Source organism: Falco cherrug, chromosome 1, assembly GCF_023634085.1.
Source record: "Falco cherrug isolate bFalChe1 chromosome 1, bFalChe1.pri, whole genome shotgun sequence".
NCBI classification, from domain to species: Eukaryota; Metazoa; Chordata; class Aves; order Falconiformes; family Falconidae; genus Falco; species Falco cherrug.
In genome coordinates this window covers 88,524,155-88,548,285 of record NC_073697.1, presented here as the reverse complement: position 1 = coordinate 88,548,285, position 24,131 = coordinate 88,524,155, and the positions used below count along the sequence as shown (strand labels likewise).

Here is a 24,131-nt window from a genome sequence, read left to right as displayed (position 1 = left end):
GTTTTGCTTTTTACTGGCATTCATGAGGAAGATAATGTTGTTATTAAAACCTCAGTATGTTCTGCAGCATAAAAATTAGCATAGTACAAGTTATTTGAATTACCTCTATTTATCTCATATGTCAAATTTTACAGAAGTATTCACATTCAATAGGATTTAAGTATGAGGTGTAGGTTATTACCTTTAGTAGAATTTAAAAGCAGTGGTCAGGTTTAAGCACTATAACGCTGCCTATCAAATTTGAATTTGTTAGCTGAAGTCTTAACATGGATTTAGCAACCCCAACAAAATGTAGGCAGCAAAACTTTCAGCCAGGTTTAGAGCCCCATGTTTAAAATTCTGCCAGAACTGCCCACAGAGGGCTTTTACCAGGACAGCACCATGGGTCAGAGAACACACCTTTGACTGACGTACCTTTGTTGACAAAAGCTTTATAGCATCAACCTGGTTTGTTTATCTTGTGCAGTCCTGAACAAAAATAAATCCATTGCAGGTATTATCCAGAGCTGACCAGTTACAAACCCTTCTTTAGCAGTGATGCATTTCAGAGGTGAGGGAAGAGGGGAGTGTTGGAAATCTTGTTAGCAAAAGAGAAGCAGGCATTATTCCTTAATCTATAACATTCCTAAGATCTCATTTCTAGCTGAAAGCATGGGACCAAAGACGAACTATGAGATTAAGTCCAGTATAAAAGTTAGCACATCTTCCCAAACAAATGGTAGATGCTGCCTTACAAGGCTTTGCTATCCTTTAGTTTGCAGAGGCTGGCTCTAACAAACCCTAAACATTTGGATAGCATCATGAGCAGCAATAACAACAACAAAAGCCCCCAAAAGCTCTGAAAAATCACAGTGGTTTATATTTCTTGTATCTCAGTATAATTTGTAAGAACCCTTCATTTTCTGTTTTCTGCAAAAAGAGAAGAAACATATTCCCAGTTCAGAGGAGCCCTGGCTCAGAAAAGGCTCAGATGCATTTCTAATTAAAAAAAAAACAAACACAAACAACAACAAACCCCAGACCTCAAGAATATGTAGATGTCTCAATAGGGTCACAGTCTTTTATCATTGAATTTGGTGTGCAAAATTTAACTCCTTTGCATTTAAAACAGAATAACAGAAGGGCTTGGACAAATAGCATTAGTCTTTTTTCAGATTCAGTTACTTCCTAGTCATTCAAGACATAGTTTTTAGAGCAGTGAACCTGCTTAAACATTCCTGTGCAAGCAGAGAATGAAGCAAGACTGAAGCTCTCTGCTACCTCCACCATATCCATGACACCAAGACACAGCGCATGCAAAGACATGAAAAATACAGGGCACAAATCACAGAATACAGTGATGCTGCAAGCAGATGCCACACATCAAACAAAGCTTTGCAAGCTAAAAGCCAATAGCATCTTCATAAGCAGTATTGCCCAAGGAGCTGGCTAACAGTTAGCTGCTGTGCCAGCCTGGGGCACACTGTGAAGATTGTGCAGAACACACAGACTGCTGCAGGAGCTGTGCTACTCTCACTACAAAGCAGAAAAAATGAAGTTTTTTCTCAATTTCCACAAAGACTCTGGATATCACAGAAAATTAGATTGCCAAAGTACAGGAGAAGAGGAATCCCTTCACCCCTTTTAAATAGTATAAAATCTACATATTCACTAAAAAGAATCAGTTCTGTAATGTCACTAAATCTCTTCATCAACATAATTGCTGAATGAATTCTACTAAATGTGCTATCTTAGCAACCTCTGGCAGGAGATGCTATTTGATTTCATCTCTGAGTTATAGATTGCAGCATATGAATATTGTTTACCTTTTAAGAAGCAACACCAGTGAAGCAAAGAATCAATCAAAAACAGATCTAAGGAATCACTCATTTCACGTAGAGGATTTGTGGATGGATGAGAAGGCTAGACACCGAGCACCTGAACAGTGAACTAACAGTACTGCAGATAAAAACCAACAAACAGATTAGATGTGATGTATCAAATTAGATGCTGTTAAAGTGTTAGCCTAACATGTTTTAATACACCTAGGAAAAGATAGTGGCCTGCTTTACTTATTTCTCCACCTTCCCAAGCAGTTGAGCTGCACCAAGCAGACACTGCAGCAGTGAGCGTAAGGAAGAACAAGACAAAATTATTTAGTTTCCTACATTGCTCTTCCCCACCAATTTACTTCTGACATTAAAAATGCTGTGTCCAGCTGCTACTGGTTCTGGGTGAAACTGACACAGATGACTTCTGCACCCCTCAGTTTCAGATAAACTAACTTTTTTAGAGCACTTGACAACCTCACCGGGAAGAGAGCTTTCCTGTTGCTCACTGGCTCATCTGATCTTCCTCTCCTTGCATCCCAACAGAACCTATTTCCAGGACTTTCCCAAAGCATCAGTGAAGTGGGCTTTCATGGCCACTAACCTTCCCCCCAGGAGCTGCAGTTGGCAGGTCATTAGCCCGTGCCTTTTAAAGGTATTCAAATTCCAGAGTAGCAGAGGCATAGGGAGGAATGCAGGAACTGCTTTAGCCCAAGTGGTGCCCCAGCCCCTGTGAGCAGGCAGACAGCAGAACTCAGAAGAGGCAAGTACATGCGTTTTCATCATTGGCAGTGGAGCAGTAAAAGCTCTGTGAGGTGGGCTCAAGTAGAAAACAGGATGCATCGCCCTTGTTTTTCTCACAGGAATATCTCTCACTTCAAAATAGGTAAGACCAACATGTCAGGTTACTTGGGGAGAGGTCTGCAGAGCTGGGGAAGGGAGAGAAAGCAACATGCAGGACAGAGCAGGATGTGCAGCTGATGTTGCAGGTGTGGACATGGAAAGGAGGTGGATGGAGGATCATTTCGCAGAGGCTACCACATCAGCAAACTTAAAGTGGCCCTTGTTTAGTTTGTTACATTCCAATTAGTGCCAGGCAGAACTGCCCTCCCAGCTCCCTGAAGCAGCTCTTGCAGGACTCCCGCAGAAACAGCATAGCTTTGCTTATGGACACAAGCACCTGTTCGGTACCTCTGTGCGGCAACGTTTGGATATTAGGTACATGGGCAATACATGCTCAACTGCTTACCAGCTCCTGGCCCAAAAAGGAGAGAAGAAAAAGAATGAGATGATTTCCCAATCCCTTCTCCTTCCTGTTCTAGAATAACAAGGAGGGCCTGACATAGCTAGGTCCTTCTCTACTGCATGGCAAACTGCCCAGGGAAGGGGAATCTTCATGGGTGAAAAGGGTAGGGGCCCTGGGTGCCTGAAAGCACTAACATCAGGAGAGCAAAGTGATTTCCAGGTAGTGCAAGGCTGCAGCAAAGCAGGAACACCTTGCTATACAAGCTGAGACTATGAGCAGTAGAATGCAGATTAACCACTTGGTTGCCGCTTACCATGCCAGGTACATTGGGCTAAAGGCACCTCCATCCAGTGCTGCCCGACGTGCCAGGTACATCCCATGATGTTCCATTGAAATCACAACAGGCCATCAATAGAACGTGGCTGCACAGATGCAGAATGGAGAACCAGCAGGGACGCTGTTAAATGCAATTAAAAAACTGCAATCAAAATTGAAACGTACATTTTAAAACGGCCACCTGCCTTAAATATGTAACTACTAGAACAACCTCCCCTCCACCCATCTCCCCGGAGCTGCTGAACTGCGACGGAAACAGAGCAGAAGGCCTCTGCAAGTTTCTTGATGATTCTCTCTGACCACCTCCATTCAGGACTCCAACAGCACTGAGGTTCGAACCAGTCCATACATATCCAAGAACAGCAGATCCCAGGATGACTGCACCAGCTTCCTTCGGCCCAGAAATTCAGGCAACTAAATATCACCATTTGGAAATGCCTCTATGAGGAGAAAAGCCTGGCGCCAGAGCTTCATGATCTCATTCCCCACACAGCACAGGCAATAGAAGAAACACTTAAATGCTAATCCTCTGTCCCCCTTCCCAAGCCTTTGAAATCCAGCTCTTCTTAGAGGTGTTACGGCATCAAGTAAAAAGGCTGGGCCCTTTGCCTTTTGTTACCTGTGGTGCAAGATGGGAAAAGAAAATACTGTATACCCTCTCCTATTTATAATGATGCTTCACTGATAATTTAATCTAGGTTCCTGGAGATTGAAGATCAAGTTGATTCAGGGTGAACTGCAGCTAGTACAAGAGTCACAGAACTTAAGATCTGTAATTCCACCCTTCCCTGCCCGAAGGAAAAAGCAACAATATCTTTTGAATGTCAGGGAAAGGCACTCAGCTTGTCAAACCTAGGGTACACTCTGCAGTGCCTATCCTCCTTCCTCCAGAGTTCGTGTGATCAGATCCGGCGGGATTATCAAGGAAGATAGTACAAGGGTAGATGCTAAGCATAAGACCTTCTCTACAAGTGGTGATGCTGCCTCAGTGGAAAAAAAAAACACCACAAAACCAAACAAAAAAAACCCACCCAAAACACCACAAAAAACCCCACCCCAGAACAGACTAAACCTACAGCCTTACAGGGATTTCAACCAGGTTTTAAGACCCTCATAAGTGAAGAAACTTGTGCATAGCTTTTGCTGCATTGATGGCTGCATATCTCCAGCTGTGCTGCCAGACATAGAAATCTTACATTTTAAAAGTTAGAAAAATATTATCATTTTAACCTTAAAAGATAAAAGGCCAAATGAAAAAGACTTAGAATAATTAACGTAGTTGGATGAGGGAGAACACAAAGGAGGACACTGGCCTAGTAAATATAAAGGTCTTCATGAAAAGAGCACTGAATGTAAGGAGATAGTTCGTTCTTCCTGGTCATCTGCTGGGCTCAGGCCTAGGACAGTGTTCCCATCATTCCCACCTGCATTCTTACCCCCACAGTTCTGTAACTAAATCCCTTTCACACTGAACTAATAGGTCTTTTGTATTCAGATCGCCCTGTTTTGACTGCTATAGACTGAAGATTTTTAAATCTTGTCAATACAATGAAGAAATGAAATGTAAGCAAGTGTTTGCTTACTGACCTGGGTATGCTGAGCCAAGAGCATTTGCTGAACTAGCCTGAACAGACCACTGCCAGCATGAACAGGCCAACCCACATTTAAATAGTGTGCAGCTTTAAGCGTAATGGGCCAGATCCCCAGGGATTTGGAGCTTCCCCCTCTCCAAGAGATCACACACTCTAGGACTGCATATGAGCAACATACTACTGGCTGCATCTGCCAGCATCAGGGCTCTGCTAAACACTCAGCAACACTCGGCTTCAGGAAGGCTGAATGCTCTATAAAGGTATTTCTTGGACAGCAGCTCAAATGCAGATTTACACCCAGATTACAGCAATTTTGCTACTGTGAAGCAAGAAGCAGTTCTCCATAGTTTTATTTCCCCTCTAGGGCAGAGATTAGCAGAGAACTGCTTAAAACAAAGGTGTTTCCTACTGTTAGAACATCGCACTGCAGTCAGAAATGAAGCTTCCTGCCAATTCCTAAGCACAGAGCCCTCTTATATTATACATTTATTTTCAGTGCTGACATGAAGGAGCATAAGACTACCTAAACCTTTTAGTGGGAGGAGAAGAGAGGCACGGACATTGCAGATCTTGTCGAGCAGAGCCAGGCACTAAAAATTCCTGCATATCTGCAGAGCACAGTTGATCTCAGGAACACAGTAGTGGCACAGAACAAATAAAGCCTCAGAAGCCAGTGAGCAGCAATTGATGTTGGGCTCTTCTGCAGCCCTTCAACAACTGAGCAAGCTCAGTTCCAACCGTATCTGCATTGCAAGTAGTAAAGGCAGCTCTGATATCCCATGCTAATCTAATGACTTGTTATTGCACTAAAATACCACATGTTCAGCAGAGTAGCTCAGCCCACACAGGAGGAAGGACACCCTCTACCCATCCACCAGTTAAGGCCCCTTTGGTACACAAATTTCCTGTTTCCCAGCTACCTTTCCGCCTTGATGTACAGATTTGTCCCTTTACAGTGCAAGAATGTAGGACATGACTAAAGGATTGTGGCTACCTCCCAGCTAATCCTAGAGAGTGTTAGGCAAGATCAACAACCCTATGAGTTACACCAAACGAGAAGATGCTTCTGGTCCTAAAAGCTTGGGCCCTGTCCTTCAGTATGGTAGGCCACAGTTGGCAGGGGGTGCACAGGGTGGCAGCTTCATGCTGAGCATTGCTCAGGGGGTGAGAGCACGCAGCACGGTGGAGAAGGAACATCAGAGAAAAAGGAACATCATGATCCTTTTCCAGCTGGGACTGTCTTATAGCACCCTCCCAGTTGCAGCACTGCTTTAGGGCTCTGAGTACACAGGTACAAGCTGATAACTGCGTTGTGAAACACAGCAATACTGGAGCAAATGCATGGCCCTTTCAAATGTCCCTGCATCTAGGGAGGGATCTCCAGGACAGGGATGAGGCCAGCAGCTGGGAGCGTTAAATCTGCCAGCGACTGTGACTCAGACCCTTGGTTACAGCACTTGTTAGAGCAAACAAGGCCTCAGAGAACTGGGAGAAATGAGAGAGGTTTGATAAAGATCCTCCCAATCTGCCTGCTTATTTTTGTTTCTTGTGTGGACTCAGCAAACTTTTCTGCAGAGAGCAGCAGTCTCCACAGGAGTGTCTGCATACAGAATGCTGCTAATATCATGAGCTTGCTGCAATAGTTAATACTGAGCTCCATGCTGAAGGGTGCTGGAAGGACATGGTAGTAACAGCCTTGGACCAAAGTGTCATCTCTCTCACTGCATGCCAGATACCAGTGAGCACAGAAACAAATTTTTCTGTCTCATTTTCTTCTACAAGACCAAATCTCATCCCTTTATCTCACCTGTACCTACAGATGCAGCAGCAACAGCTCTCAACATAAATAAACAATGCCTTAAATACAGCACCTTTTGCCCTTTATCCACCATTTTCTCCACCCCCACCCCCACCCCCCCCAAGAACTGACCATGCACTCAGCCCTGTATTCTCAGGGAAATCTTTGTCTCTGACTTCACTGAAGTGAAGCTTATTCAAGCAAACTTCTGTTTAAGAGAAGTTTGGTCCTGGCAGTATCAAGACTGTACTACCTGCCAAACGTCCCTCATCAAATCAAATCAAATTCTTAACTGATCACCCTGAACCCTTAATTTGGTTCTTTGCAACCACCAAAAATAGTTTCTGCAGCTCTGAGCCTGGCAAATGAGAAGATGCCAGAAAGCCACTATTGCTTGTAAAAGCAGAAGGCCTAACAGACTCAAAGTTTTGCAAACTGTCTGCATTGCATCTAAAACTACCCAAGCTGAAGATAATCTAAGGGGAAAGCAGGGTTTACTCATTTTCAAAATTCTTTGTTTCCTCAGCTGCCTCTCATCAACCACTACTTCTCATTTTGACTGTTTTATTCCTCTGTCTTCTTCACTTGAGACTTCACTTCCTTTATGCTCAGCTCACAGGCTGCAAGGAGATCACTTTACATACGATTCCAAAGTCCACCTCTTCCCAGCAAGGCTTCCATCCTGACATCCTTATCCTGCAGCATAGCCCAACAGTGGTCCAGGCCCGCAGATCTCTCCTGTGCATTTGGCCAGCCTTCTCTGTCAGTTTCTCAGCTTTGGGGATTACAGCCTCAGGCACCAGAGGCAGCCCAGCAAGGTCAGGGAGTGTTGAAAACTTTGCTACAATCCAAAGCACAGGTTCTTCTTCCTTTCCTTCCCTATACACTATTCTTGTCAGGGTTAAGGATTTTCTGGCAGTCCTCAAAACACACAAATTATAGGCTCTTGTGATGATTCAAAAACATCTCTCCATTTTTAAAAAAGTGGAAGGGGAAGAAAGAGCAAGGCAGAGAGGAAGGTACTTTTGCCCAAGATTTGGTTTTGAAAAGAGGATTGGCAGCCTGTGCACATGCTTTACCCTGTAATCTGAAAGCTCCTCAGGATAGGACCCCTAGAAGCATTTTATACTGAACCATATACCCACCCCAGAGCAAAAGTACCAGCGGCTCCCCACATCCATTCTAGTCTGCTCAGCTTCTCCTAAATCAACACTGCCAGAAGGCAAGACAGCACTGTAACAAATTAGCACCACTCACAATTTGTTGAAGTTGCTGTTCCATTGTTTGTTTATTTAAAACACGCGCGCACTTACACACACACACACACACACACACACACACCCCAAGCTTGCTCTCTGCTGCCATCACCCAGACTCCAGATTTGTAGTCTCGGAGAGGCAAGCAAACGCGATGGATTAAACCCGTGCAGAGCAACAGCCACTGCACTGGGACTCTGCATTTTGCTCTTTCACTACAAGCAGAACAGAAGAATGCACACACCGTTCCAGTCTGGAAGATCAAGGTGTCAAAAATCCTTATTTTGGCACTTGACAAGGGAAGTGTTGTTAAGAAAAAGGAAGAGCCACAGGCTTGAAAGGACCCAGCACTAATAAAACTCTTAGTGCTAATGTTATTTATGAACATCCAAGGGAAGATCTGCACCCCTTATCAGCCCACAAGATGATAAGACCTTTAAAATAGGAAACATGTCTTATTTCATAAAGGACTGTATAAGTTCCCAAAGTACAGTATTAGTGGTAATAAATTATTGTCAAAGTCCAGCAAAGAGGTGGCTACAAAACCTGAAAAAGTACCACTGCTCCCATTTCATTCTGAGCTCTGGTTGACCAGTTGTTCTGACTTTGTTTACTCTTATGCACCAGTCTGTTTTTACTTTAAGAGATTATTTGGGAAATGTGCTATGCTTTTATTTACACTGGAGAAATTAATGTTTTATCATGAGGTGATCACGACAAGGGTGATGTTAAAGAGCTGTAGTAGATTCTTATCCTTCCACTAAATACATGCTGGAAAATTAAACTGTATCAGTGTGCCAGCAGATTCCTTTACACAGCATTTCTGTCTGTAGGTACGTCCTGCACACAGAGCACCCTGCGATCTGAGTAGTTGCTCACCAGCTCATCATGTAGCCTATAAAGACAGCTTCTTTTTGATTTCTCTTGGTTCATATGACATTAAGCTTTGGGCTACTGCAGGCATATTTTAAAGGGCAGTAAGGTCAGCATCATCACTTCAAACCCTTATGTGCTTTCATTTAGTTGTTTTTTTTTGGTTTGGGTTTTTTGGGTTTTTTTTCATTTTAGAGAAGTTTTTCTGGTTTATGAATGCTCTAGATATTTATGTATTCTGGCTGCTGTATCACATACTGCTAACAGGTAGCTACATCATCCAAAGCATCTCTGCTGGCCTGGGTTGAGCATAGTTTTGGTTTCTGGACAGGTGAACACTAGATACCACAGTAACCTCCACCAGTTTAACAACAGTTAAGAAAATGACTAGATTTTATACACAGATTGAGACCTTTGCATGGAATTCTGCAGACAATTCCAATTTTATTCTTTGGATAACCCATGGTTTATCAAGTGTTTAAATACTTAAGCTTAACTATTTCAAAACCTACTCACTTTACATTTGTCACCAAAGTCAATTGCTAAGCAATTTGTGCATTTATTTCATGTCAGAAAAAAGCCTCAAAGAGTACAGAAGAATGGATCACCCTTCTTTCAGCATTATTAAAAGCATCTCATTGGTAATTATTCTCCTTAAGATAGGTGTGGGAGAGTGAAAAGCTGGAGCAGATTCTATTTATAGAAGATAACCTTGGGAAAAACAGGAGGTACCAGAGAAACAGGCATGATATTGTGACAGTACTGAACTAGCAGAAGACACAGGTGTACCAGGTATCTGTGCCAGAGAGCTCTGAGAACACAAATGTGGCTGGCCACACCTCCTGCAAGATTTAGGCTTGGCTGGCAGGTTTCATAGGCACTCAGATGAGAATTCACAGAGGCAATTCGCATATTTAAAAGCTTGAGCAAGAGTTAAAATAAACCAAAAACACACTAAAAGACTATTTTAAAAGCTTCCTGGATCACTTTCCGTAGAGCTCTCCCCTCTCAGCAAGGAAAGTGTTTAAACAAAAAAAGCAAAAAAATCCCAAACAGAACCAAAACAGCCAGAGAGACTGAAACCTCTGTCACACAGATGAAACAATTCAGCAGTTTTATAGCTACATAAATAGGATCTGAATCTGGCCAGAGGAGTAATACATGTACAAACTACTGCTAACAGCCACAACAAACATTGATACTACACCTTAGACTGGACGGAAAAAGTAAAATTCTTATATCCTTACAACTTCTAACAGAGCCTACTGATAGAACAGCATCAAGAGACTCCCAGAGGATGTAAAAAGAGTATATTTTGTGAGGATATATCTGGATTAAAACATCTCTCTTGGCATTGTGCATTCCCAACACCTGTATCTAGTACCTAGCTGCTTTCAGTCCCTGGCCCACATTATTCAGCCACACACAGTTCTGTCACGGAGAAAGGCTGAATAAGTTGTAGCATTGTTACGCCACAGTGCAGGTGCTCCAAAGCACACGTATCCTGAGGCTCACAAACCTAAGAAGACATATGCCTCATCAGCCACAGGGATATCCTGATGCCATCCAGCTTTCTCTGGCCCATCAAGTCAGTCCATCTAGGGTTAATCTAATCTATTCTCCAGATGTTTTCTTGGCAGCCACCTCACTTAAAGAATATGTTTTAACATCAGGAAAACCACCCCAAAATCCAAAACAAGTCAGCTCCTATAAAGGGACAAGAAGGATGCCACCTATGCCACTTATTCAGGCATGATGTATCCTCCATCACGGATGCTAACATGGCTTTCACACACCTTGTTTCTCTGCTATCTCTGTGTAAGAAGCCTGACAATAATCCCAAATCCCCAGACCCTTCCAGGACCAGTCATTGCACACACAGACTCATTCCAGACAATTGAAGTCTTTTAACAGGGTATGTAACGTAAAAGCCCATTTAATCTTGTGCAGGCAAGAAATAGCAGGGACCTGCCTGTAGAAAAATTAAAAATTATATAGTAATTCATCAAATTGATTTAATACAGTCAGCTGCATGCAAGAATGCTGGCCCAGGCAGAGATAGTCCCAATAGTATGCATTTGCTTACAAACAGGCAAGGTGCTTTGGCACAGCTACTGCATCCTTTGAAAAAGTTGGTTTTGACATGTTGGGAGAGGACTTGGATTTACCAGCTGCTCTCTTAAGTAGGAGGCAATCAGTGAACACACCCAAAACCTGCAGCAGACACCACTCTAAAATTTGTCTTCATTATGTTCTAATTTTCACACAACTTTCTATTATTTATAATAGCCAGCAAAAAGTGCTGATAAATATTTTTGCATTTCTAAACAGCAACAACCAAAAAAAAAAGAAAAGAAAAGGTCAGGAAAGAACAAATTATGCGTAACAGCACTTTCTCCAGCAGTAGCCGTAGAGAATGTTAGGTCAGAGTTTACTGCTCACATTTTCCCTGTTATTCTTGAGCCAATCAATCAAATATGGGTGTCAGATTTGGAGGGTTTCAAAACAAAAGGTGTGTTGGAAAGGGGATTATTGTGGGTTTTCTTTTTCAAAGAGTTATTCATAACAAAATAGCAAAGCTGGTGAGAAAATAAATTCTGCTTTCCTGTCTTGCAAATACTATTTCTTCCTTTGAGAAGAGACTGGGTCACAGAGATACGCAAAGCTTCAGACAGGACTAACAACTGTGCTGACATTTACTGAAGTGCCCAAAATACTGACTGATAAGTTTGGGTCTTTCAATGGGATGAACGGCACAGTAGAAATTCTTAGTCATGGTAACTTTCTTCATGCGTATTTTTTTATTATTATTTGTATAAAACTTTTATAGTGAAAGACAAAAATATGGTTATTAGATGATACATAAAGTACACTAGGACTTCAGAAAGGAGTCCAAACTCCGACCATCTCTCATGTGAAAGAAAGGAAGATTATTGCAATCCACATTTCTTTACCTTAACTTCTATCTTCATAGGCAGTGTGAAAAAGCTTTTTTGTTCATTTGGGTTTTAATTGATCATATCATTTAAAGGACTTAATGAAGAAACTAAAAATCTGCAGAACGGTTTGTTGGGGGGGGGGGGGGGCGGGGATTAGAAAGATAAGAGCCTCAAAAACAACCCAACCCCATCCAAACACAGGGTTTATTCCTCTGCTGCACATAGAATTGTGGAATCATTTAGGTTGGAAAAGACATTTAAGATACAGTCCAGCTGTTAGCCCAGCACTGCCAAGTCCACCACTAAACCACGTCCCTAAGTGCCACATGTACATGTCTTTTAAATACCTCCAGGGATGGTGACTCAACCACTTCCCTGCGCAGCCTGTTCCAGAGCTTGACAGCCCTTTCAGTGAAGAAATTTTTCCTAATATCCAGTGGCACAGCTTGAGGCCATTTTCTCTTGTCCTATCACTTGTTACTTGGGAGAAGAGACCCACCCTCACCTGCCCACAACCTCCTTTCAGGCAGCTGTAGAAGGTGATAAGGTCCCCCCTGAGCCTCCTTTTCTCCAGGCTGAACAACCCCAGTTCCCTCAGCTGCTCCTCATAAGACCTGTGCTCCAGATACTTCCCCAACTCCATTGGCCGTCTCTGGACACGCTCCAGCACCTCTGTGTCCCTCTTGCAGCGAGGGGCCCAAAACTGACCACAGGATTTGAGACGCGGCCTCACCAGTGCCAAGTACAGGGGGATGATCACTTCCCTAGTCCTGCTGGCCACACTGTTTCTGATACAAGCCAGGATACTATTGATTTACCTTTTTGGCCACCTGGGCACACTGCTGGCTCATGTTCAGCCAGCTGTTGACCAGCACCCCCAGGTGCTTTCCCGCCAGGCAGTTTTCTAGCCACTCTTCCCCAAGCCCATAGCTTTGCATGGGGCTGTTGTGACCCAAGTGCTGGACCTGGCACTCAGCCTTGTAAGACCTCATACAGTTGGCCTCAGCCCATCGGTCCAGCCTGCCCAGATCTCTCTGTAGAGCCTTCTACCCTCAAGTATATCAACACTCCTGCCCAGCTTGGCATCCTCTGCAAACTCACTGAGTATACACTTGATCCCCTTGTCCAGACCACTGAGAAAGACATGCACACTAATGCCATTTTGCCTCCCCATGAGAGAAACAAATCCAAAAGATTTGGCATAAAAGGCCTGGAAGACACTGCACTCAGTTGGACACATGGTATGGTGGTGCTGGGAAGCAAAGAGGCAGCTGAAATTATATGTGAATAACAACAACATTCATAGAAGTTCCCCTTGGATACATGTCAGCATATGGGCATGATGTATTGAGACTGAGTATTTGCATTTCACAGTCAGATGCCAAGATATCAAAGCTGGCATGCTAAGGTCTTCTGACATTCCTTGAAGGGAGTCTCCAGCCATCTACACTGCATGTGTACAAAGTTGTTCTGCTCGCAAGGTCTCTTTCTCTCTCTCATAGCACATGCATTTTTTATTTTTTAAAATATGTGATCTAGGTTAGTGCTCATGGAAGTAAAGCATTAACAGCCACAGCATAGCACAGGCAGCTGGGCAAGCTCTGCTGATAGATGCCTGCCAACACAATCAACTCCAAATTAATCCTGCACTGTGCTCCCACCCACACACAGCAAGCAGGTAGTGCTATGGTGCCAACTTCTTCAGTCAGCATGTAGGAGCAGAGAAGTGCCATGTTACTACCTCGTCTTCCAAAGGCCACAGTGGAGCATTTTGGTATTTGCATACAATAGGCCCATAGACACCTAAACAATTAGAGTGCAGGCCTGAATCCTCTGCCAGACATTTTTTTTAAAATAAGATGTGGCATTCCTACATCACTGCCCTCTACAACACTTCAGTGCTTTTATGTTCCTCTTTTTTTAAAGCCAGCATTAACCTTGCCAGTGGTACATCATATCCCATTATTTTCCCAGCTGAAAAAAAAAAACCAACCCCTAACAAAAAACCCCCACCAAACCACCAAAAACAAAACAGAAAAACAAACCACAGAGAAATAGATCCATCACTACTGATGGTGAGGCATCATGATCTGTTTTACCCCATCCAAGCCCATCACTGTAAAGGTTAGGTCTTGCCCTTTTCCTGCATTAGCCCTGGTCTGGCTCAGCGTTAGTCTCATAGTCTTTGGGATAGTGCAACAGAGCAGGCAGGGAAGTACAGCCAAGGACCAGAAACACTCAGAGCTGACTGTAAGACAAATCCCATGTGTCAGAGGTTACAGTAGCAATTGAGGATTGTGCTTCAAACTCCAAAACACCCTCTAGTACCCAGAAAGGCTGCTGGCAAGAGGCGAAAGATGGTGGTGAGACAGATAAACAGTGAAGAAAAGAAATTTCCTGCAAATTATTGCTGACCCTGCGTGGTGCATGTGCAGTGAAAAGATGGAGCAGAGCAGCACTCGGACCAGGAGGAGTTTCTCTTCCATAGAGGGAGGGACAGAAGGGAATACTCCTTCCTGCCTTTGGGCCTGAAATTACCTTCTCTGATACCCTAGTTTACATCGTCAGAAGCGAAATCAATGCCTAACTACACAAGATGTTTCCATTTTGTGATGATCTTGATTTCTAGAAGCTTAACAGTTGTCAACCCTCTCTTGGAATCTTGTAGCAGCCCAGCAAGAATGAAGGTTTAGAGGTTCTCCCCAAAAGTCCCCAAAACACATCAGAAACTGGAATCTGCTGCAGGGCTGTAGTAGTACATTGTCTCAGCAGATTCAGTGGGTAACGAGGTCTTCTGAAACAAAGTGTAGTAAGTTTCTGCCTGGACTTGCCAAAAGACCTTAATGCAAATACAACTCCAGGAAAATTAGGGTGGACTCTAGTGGCTGCCTCCCCCTCAGGGTTGTTTTTTGTTGGTTTTTTTTCCTTTTTTTTTTTTTTTTTTCTTTTCTTCAATCATGAAGAAAATTCATTACAGTTGCATTTAAACTGAGGTTGTGATTTAATTTTTCCAAAGCAGGCAGGGCAGGTTTGAAAGCCTGATATATCAGAGTTTATGTGCTTCCTGAAGAACTAGGGTAGCTGCAGAGCCTCCCCCAAGGGGTGCCTGGTTAGTCCCCTCGCCTCCTTGACACAGTTGCTGTCACACAGGCCACCAGATTCCTGGCAAGTCAAGCAGGCTTGCTTCTTACAACCAAGCACCCCCACATTCAAACATGCCAGTACTTTCCTTGAAGGTATTTACAGTTTACTTTTAGTGCTACTTTAAGTTCAAAGGGGCTAGTAAAGCCCCATTAAGCCATTTACATCAAACTGGTTAGTTAATTATCCTGTTGCAAGCTTTAAATTAGCAATTTATAACCCCTTCCCTAGAGATGCTAGTATTTGGAAACAACTCAGCCGGGACATTTTGCAGGGTGCAGTTAAGGAACAAAAAAATCTCACTAAATCCAACCACCGCCCCCACAAAAAATCCCCTAGAATAAATCTCTTCAGTTTTTAGTTGGACATTGATTAACTCTGGGAGAATCCAGTAGACATGGGGGTGTGAGAGCCCACCATTACCAGCTGGTGAGAATAGTGAGATCACATCTACTTTAGGCCCTGTCTGTGCAGCAAAGTACGGTCATGTAGAAATGTAGATAGAAAGCTAGCCTGGGAGGCACCACCACTAGATGAGGATGATGTTTTCCTTACAATGAGGTATTCTGCTTCTTAATACCATAATCAAAGGTATTTTCACGTTCATATGTACAAAAATATGTCTGCCCACAAGGAAAAAAACCAATTTGAGGCTTTGGGGCTGGTCAAGCTGTGAATGTCAGCATAGAGGGACTAAAGAGGACCATGGGTTTTGGTCAGCACCTCTGCAGGCGAGGAGCCACCACTTGCCACACTGCAGCCATCCTTCATGATAGGATTACAAGATTCAGATTTATACCCCCTTGCATAAGGGTCAGTGACCTGCTCACAGTGAGCCTACCCCATGGCCAGGTGAGGCTGGAGCCGAGGAGTCTCCATTCCCAGGATCTGCTTCCCTGCCAACACCATTTCATTTCTGCGAAGGAGAATCTGTTGTCCCCTCAGGGTCTGGTTATTCCAGTCCACCGCACTCAGAATTCAGAGCTATATAGAAGGGAATAATAACCACCTTCCCCCCCAAGATGCCTAACTGCCCAAACTAACCAGGTCCTAGAGTAAAACATGCCTCTCACCCTCTCTTCCTTATTTCCACCAGCCATTATTAGTTCTACAAACAACAATTGCCATACTGGATGTTTATTGGAAGATTCTGTTTAAAATAAAGATGGGAGGAAAAGACTGTCCAGTTGCTACTATTTTCACACAATGATCTATCAGGTACAGGAGAAATCTTGGCCCCAGTCCTGGAAGCTGTCCTAAACCAACAAGCACTAAAACCTCATGAAGAACAGGAATCCATGGAAAGAAAGGACATGTGGAGTGAGACCAAGGCAAATAGGAGATTCCACATTAACATCAAAAAAAAAGGCACATAAAGAAGTTTGAGAGAAAATTTCCATTCTAATTGAAAGACAAGACAGATCGAATCAAGTCATATGACAGACCCTGCAATTTTTTTTCCTTCATCTTAATACATCCCCTTTGAAATGGCAAAAAAAACCCAAAACAAAAAACATCTGCCAAGTGTCAGATTAACTAAAAAAAAATATACAAATCTAAGCAAGTTAATTTCTTCATACTGTACAACCATGAGGTTTATTTTGCATTTGCTTGATTTTTCTTCTGTATGGAAAGTAACCATTTAACAACAATTTTTGGCATGGGGGCAGATTGGAAGGAGAGCAGGAAAGACACTCAGACTTCAAACCAAAGGGACAAAATATTTTTGTACAAAATTTTGCAAGATGATATCACTTTTAGGTGATTTACCACTCCAAATTGCAAGACAAAGGCCTTATAATGAAAACACAGGTAAACACAACATAAAATCTGAATTATCTAAAGGACTGAAAAACCCAGCCCCACACATAGATGACATTCTGCAAATTCTCTGCCCTTTCTTGGGAGCAGTTACACCCAAACCATCAGTCAACCTAGAAGCTGTTCTCTCCTGCTGATCACTCTGGAATCACACACCAAGGTAAAAAAAAGTTCAAATGCAAACACTAGCCTGGCCTTTGAAACAGTCCAGTGCTAACAGGCTGCAGGATTGTTTAATATTAGGGAATTATAAAATAATGTGACAATGGGGAGAAGGAAGAAAGCAAAGCCCTGCTGTGGATGAAATTAAAGTCTTCCCTGCTCCACCAAAACCTTCCATTTCCAAGGCATGCAATACCCAGGCCTGTGCCTAGAACAGGTGTGTCTCCTTAAATACCTCACATGTCACACTTGTGTCTCATGGATACAGTCCTGCGGGATTATATTAGTACCAGCGCATACCAGCTGTAGCTACCCCCAGCGGTATCCTGTAACTCCTTGCACGGGGGGAGCTGCTCTCCATAGCACGCAGAGCCCCTTGCCACATTACTTTCTAGAGACAGACAGCGACCCTGCGACTGCAGCTTCAGAGCATTTGTGTTCTGGGGGTCGAACCAGTTCAGGGACAAGCAAAAGACCTCCACCAAGAGCAGGAACAAGGCACTGCCAAGAGAAAGTGAACAGCAGGGTCAAAGGGTTAAGGCCCTAAAAACAAGGAAGATGACATATCAGGGGGCTCCACATATTCTTTTTGTTCCTTCCTCTGCACTTATTACCAGCAAATTCTCAACTGATTTGTGCCAAATAGGCACTCTGAAGATCTCCCTCAAATAAAAAAAGATGCACGGCTAACACAGCAAAGTCCACTCAGCCATTCCCAAGCAGAAAATGCTGACAGGGCACAAGGCAAATATGGCTAGTGCAGGATGAAGGAAGGACAAAGGAGAGCGAGCCTCATACATCTCTTAAGTCAGTGCAGGAAGAGACACCCCTTGGCAATTTCAACCTAATTCTTCACTAAGCCTTGGAGGATACTAGCTGCTAGCCTAAGCAGCTGAAAGAGCCAACAGAATTTTTTTTTAGGGCAACAAATGCATTAATGGCATTTTTTGTGTCATATCTTCATGACTGACACAGATAATAAAGAGAGGAGCTACTTGGCAGAGCTATAGTCTGCATCACTATACAGAAGTATTCTTCAGCATGAAGAACTGCCCCCTGCCACCTATCTCATGAAAAGCACATTGTAGTACTTAACAAGGAGCCAGAGCACCAAGGGATATGAGAAGCTGCTGACCAGCATGCGCGAGCTCGGAGGTGGAGAACCACAAGGCCCTGTAGGATCCTCATGTCTTATTCCTCCTTAATAGCACAAGTGCCTTCATTTTCCAGCAAGCAATTCTTTCAACAGCTTTTAGGAGAGGGAGTACACGAGTGAGAATGCATGCACCAGTCTTGATGAAAAGTCTAATTTATGAGGAACTACCACATCCATAAGTTATTCCACTGGTTAATTAATTCATATTTCCAGGTTTGAGCATACATCAGGTTTGTCTGCTCATCCCTACGGTAAATAGCTCCAGGCATCACAAGCAGCCACCAGGGATGAAGGCAGCACCAAGCTAAACGTTCTTCTGAAGTGGTGTAGGTCTTTTTACAGCCCGCCTCTGCTTTATAATCCCTCAAGGGCTGGGTGATACAGTGGATTCAACGAACCCAATTCATCCGTCCAGCACAAGTGGGAAGCAAAGGGAAATTCTCCCATACTCCACATCCCAGTCATCTGTTTATCTCACTGGCCATCTCTGTTCAGATGAATCCAGAATAAGGCCATTACATGACAGTTCATTCTCCCATAACCAAGATTTAGCATCTTTTGTGTTTTCTTTACTCTTTGCCAGCCACAGTGTTAGTGACTTCCTGGCCAGTTAGCAGCCAGCCTGGTAAGAGCACTGAACTTTACACATTTGTCATGAGATCTTAGAATGTACACTGTCACATCCTTCTGGAGCAACATGAAACCAAATCACAAGAGCAGGTCTGTGTTCCCAACAGACAAATGGAGGCCCAGCTGTATTTTATAACTGCAATATACAGGATGTGCACTTCCAGAAACCTTGACACTTAGTGACACATCTGATGCAGAAGCAATTATTTAAGAAGTCATTTAAGGAAAATCCCCACATTTAGTACAGAAGTGCAATTATTCATTTCATTTTTCCACAAAAAAAAAATTCAGACTTTGGGAAAACCAGGCCATCTTATGAGCAACCTCTCTGTCAGACAGAGCTGTGTTCCCACAAGGAGATAGCAGTGCACACGTTTTCTTTGAAGACTCAGAAAGTCTGAATTTCTAGGTAAGAACAAAACAAAGTAGCTGATTTCAAGCAGGAGTAGTTGAGAACAGCTGTCCAGGAGCCTCCATACAGGTCTCCATACAAATGCTCGACTCCTACTCTTGTCAGTACTTGCAAGTGTTTAATCCAACTGGGGTTCTTTAACCTCCAGCTATTTTGTGACATGTCTGTCTTGGGGCATAAAATCCTGGAGAGCGTCCCCTTAAATCAAATGCATTCATTATACAATTGAAGGAGTTTTATAGGGGAAAATGGCAAAAATCCTGCTGTCATTAAGAATAAAAATAGTGATCTAGTGCATAGCAATGATTAGCCAGATAGCTATCCTTTTTTACTTGGAACCAGACTCCTAATTCAGGTGTTTTTTTCTTAAAATAATATATAAACAAATTATTGGAAAGTTTTACGCAATTTTAAGCAGTGGAATTTCAGAGTTCAATTGCAAGCTATTTCACTATTGGACTGTCTGCCTCTAAGGTCATAATTAATTTTAATTTTTGGAAGTTGCAGTACAAAAATATGTGACCAGGAGTAAAATAAGAAAAAACTCTTTAGGACACACTTGTAGTTTGTATCAAACATACAGGAGACAGGAAAATAGGAGGCCAGGTGCACTCATCTTCAGAGTCAGCTCACACACCTTGAGAAGTATGTAAAACATGACAAATTCACAATTCAATTTCCCATTTAAATTTTGGGGGAGGATAATGGAGATGAGAGACAGAGGAAGGGGAGGGAAAAGACCAAGTGTTACGTTAGTGACTTGGTACATGAACATACAGAGGGAGTTCCCTTTATCTGTGTATCACATCATAGCAAATACAGGAAAAGCCATGGCAATGCCATGCCAGCAGCTAAATGAGCTTTTACTTATTTATTTATTCAGATAGCATCCAATAGTAGAGGAAGGGTGGATTTAAATCAAAGTCATTTAAAGCTACCAATTTTAATCTTGTTTTACATTTGAGCTCTAGTTATTTTCATAAAGGATGATCAGTGGCTGGTAACTACTAAGCCATACTGATTTGCAACTAAATATAGTCTGCTCTCAATTTGGTATTAGTTTTTGCTAACTGGAGAGCTGCACTATCTCTAGTTGAAAGATTTATTCTTTTTTACAGGTATTTATTCAGCTGACTTTTTTTCCTCCTTTTCTTATTTTAGTAAAAACCCTGTAACTTTTATTAGACATTTTCTTTTTCTCATTTTAATCATACTGCCTGAAAATTCAGAAAGTAACCATCCATCAAGCATTTTCTGACTTTGTTTTCTTATCTTTTCATAAACTTTTCAGTCCAAACACGCTGAACATTTAAAACAAACAATTAAATAATCAGCTAAAGCTCAGTTCTCTTTATAACTGAATTTTCATTGCCTTGTCCTTTAAAATCTAGAGTTCCCAGATAATTACCTCCTGTTATATCTAGTTCTTATTCACCAGGTTAGAAAAGGAAAGCAAGGATCCTAGGTTGCTTAAGCTTTCACTATTTTCTCAACTGAAATCCTTTACTGCATTAAACAAACCAAAAATAATTTTTTTTTTTTAATTGGCAAAAAAGGCCTGAAGGTCTCCCTGCAAAAGCAGGTACATCTGCCAAAAGCCCAGTACTTTCTTACAAACTCTTGTTCCTCATGCTTAGGGACAGACTGTACGCAGTTGAGCGTTCTGTCTTTCCTTCAGCCTTTGGCAGAAGACAAGCAGCGCCTGAGTACAGACAGGCCTAAACTCACCAAGATGTATGACAATTGTTTAAGGCAGCTATTGTAATTTCAAGGAAGTATTTTTTCTTAGGTATTATAAAGATTGTTCAATTCAGTAGCTTTTAGCCACTAGATCTACAGCGCACTTGACTTCCGCTCAATATCCCACAAAATCCTAACATAAAGACTGCTAAAACACAAATGGGAATAAGCAACAACAGGGAAAAAGAAACGCTCGCACACCATGAAAGCAAGAGGTACAGCAATTCCCTACAATATGCATTTTGCTTCTTTTTCTGTGGCATACATACTGAGATGCTGTGATTGGATATTTCTCTTAAATTACTAAACAAAATATGGCCAGACACACATTCCCCCACCCCGCCCAAACCTTAATACACATGCTACACTACATGTAAAAAGATAAAGTTGGGTGGGGTTTTTTTTCTTTTTTTGCTATCAGGAAGATGACAGAGGAACAAGACACCTTCACCTGATCAGACACAATGTTAGGTGAAAAATGCAGAAGGTCATGAAACCTTCCCATGCTACTTCCAAATTCATGTTTGTCTTCACAATCTGTGACATTTCTCAAACCATTTCTGCAGTAGGTTCCTTATTTGTTTATTCCTTCCCAAGGTAGCACTTATATTTATAAAATTCACACCTTAATTTCTAGCACAGACCTAGCTGCCTGTCAAGCTTAGGAAATCTGAAATGAAGTTTTCCTTTTTGCCTGCTGGGGCTAAGGCCTGGGCAAACTAGCTACTGCTTCTAGAGCTTCCACAGAAGGCCCATGTCGTTTCCTTAAAGCAAACACTTCATTAAGTGATGAGGCACAGCTATGAGCTCACATGCATCTTTCTTGTAATAATGTGTGTACACTTACATGAAAGAGTAGAAAGGAGTAAAAAGTCAATACATTTACTGCATCCCTGCGGCTGCATGAACGTCAAAGCAAAATGAACCATTTGTTCTTAAAGTCAGGAGACACTCAGCCTGCAAGGAGATCTGCCTAACAGTTTTCAGTATGTGAAATAAACATAAATTTCACACTATTGTCCAATGGTTGCTACTAGGCTAACGGTGACTCATATTGCCACCGACAGAACACACCACAGTTACATTTAGAGCAAAACCAGTTGCAATTCAGCCAATCTTGCAGCAGTCTTAACCAGGAGAGGTGCATCACACATGTAGCTACTGGTTTCTAAATGGTGGAGGATCCTGTTCAAGCTCATCCGTGACCGCAGGTCAACCATTCAGTAATCTGACTGATGTGATTACAGCAGGAGTAGTAGTGTATTAGACACTGTCCTGGCCCCATATCATGCTGGCCAACCCTCATATATGTATTGGATGTTGAGAGAATCTCCCTGGATAATTTACTAGTATTGATGGATTTCAAGCTGTGGCTAGGTAGCAAACATGCAGAATTAATTGTTCTATTCTTACAGGTTTTGGGAAAAAAAAAAAACCCCAAACAATCTGAATGTGTTGAAAAGATAAAGCTAATAAAACCTCTTTGCTCCTTGCTACAAACATCAGTTTTGCTGGTGTGAGGGGAGAAGCAAGCAGGGGGAGTAAAACTACACATCCCTTCTTTAAAAGGAAGATGACTTGGTACCTCAGAAATACTAGTGAGAACACTATTCCCCTTACCTAATAAAGCTCCTTGTCCAGTATTAAAGTAATCTTTCAGTAGCATTTCAGCCACCTCAAAGGGCAATTTAAAAAATAATGTAGGGGTTTGATGTTTAAACAAGCCTTTCCAGCAATTACTTGTTAATAGCATCCAGAGGCTCCAAGTAAGAAGCAGGACCCATCATCCCAAGCAATTTATAGTAGCAATATGTAGAGTGAGGCAGAGGAATGGAAGAAAAATGCTGGGGGCAGAGAGAGGGGGGAGGGTTAAAAACCACAAGTAAGATTGCTAAGTAAGTCCAACATCTAAAAACTGGAATAAAGGCCAATGCCATGCAGCAAAGCCCTCTGGAAATACAAACTGTTACCAAAAAAAAAAAAAGTCATTACTCCCTTGTTTGCCCCATCAGATCAGACCCAGCAGCTTTCCTGCAGCCTGCACAGGAAAGCTCCAGCCTTCAGCCTTTTGCTACCCCTTTGGCAGCTTTGTGCCAGGCAATGACGGCTGACAGATGCAAACTCATTTGCCTCAGGGCTGCCTGGCATATGAACTCAGAAGGGCTCTGAGCTGGAAAAGAAATTTCCCAAGAGAAGAAAGACACTCTTACTGTTTTGCCTAGAAAAGCCTCTTGTATCCCTCCTTCAGAGAGCTGAGCTGCGTTGTTTGTAAGGTGCATTATTCACACTCATGCTGCAGACCGTACTCCTCCTCAGGGCAGGGGAATGCCACGCTGCAGCAAGCTTGCTTGCTCCCAGGTTCATGTGGAAGCAATCCAAGCTACTCAGCTCCTGACAGCTCTCCAACTGTTCTTCCACGCTGTACTGCTTTACGTTACATTGCTTTCCCTGCCAGGAGGCACTGCTGTATTACAGTACAATCGTCTAGCAATATGTAAAACTGATTTTTTCACCTCCCAAATACCAACTGACTGGTGCCACAGCAGTCACAACTATGTCACTGCTTGTGTGCATATACAAGAGATTTAAATATCTTCCCCTTTCTTCAGCCTCCTTCCCAACTTGCTGCTTCTTCCCTCCCTATCGTGCTCCCCAGTCCTTTCTGCGGAGGGCAGCCATCCTCAGACCAAGGTGTCACTACTACCCGAGTTCAAATGCCTAAGCCAGCTCATTAGGTGCATTATCAGGCAAACCGGGTGACTGGAGCACCAAACACAGAAAGTGAGAAAAGTAACTAGAAACACTGTAGTGACTCACAGCTTCATTAACAAGCTCAGTTTTTTGTTAAGTCAGAATTTTAATGAAGAAAACAGGCTACAGAGGCATTTTATAACACACACATTTTAGAGCTGTTAGGAGGCATTCAGCTCCTAATTCTCTTCATTTCAGTGAGTTACTCGTGGGCTGCAAGGCAAAACTAGTTCCCTGCACTGCAGTGTAGCTAGTTTCCTTTCTAGTTTTGAACTATGAAAAGAGCTGTTTTATAAGAGCAAAGGTCTAGCTCGGTCTGTTCTTCAGGAGTAGCCAGAACAAGCCCCCCCACCCCTGCCCCAGAAGGCATCAAGAGGAGGGGTGGGGAAAGAAAAGCAGTAAAATAGAGTGCAGGCAGTCTTTTCCCTTCTTGTACCCTGTGCAGTTGTTAAGATCACCTGATCCAGAGG

The 24,131-nt window shown here is 42.7% G+C and overlaps 1 protein-coding gene across 4 annotated transcripts in view; it reads right to left on the bottom strand.

Moving 5' to 3' along the window:
• Positions 1 to 24,131, bottom strand: part of HIC2 (HIC ZBTB transcriptional repressor 2) — a 75,779-nt gene that overhangs the window by 5,587 nt on the left and 46,061 nt on the right. Inside the window, exons 3-4 of one of the 4 annotated variants that reach the window (XM_055706219.1) lie at positions 3,368 to 3,511; positions 1,806 to 1,938 (exon numbers count right to left, since the gene is read on the bottom strand). The exons of 2 other annotated variants lie outside the window; for them this stretch is intronic. The gene's annotated coding sequence lies outside the window, so the exon portion shown is untranslated. The remainder of the gene's footprint in view (positions 1 to 1,805; positions 1,939 to 3,367; positions 3,512 to 24,131) is intronic. One more of the 4 variants, XM_055706212.1, reaches the window with a different exon arrangement.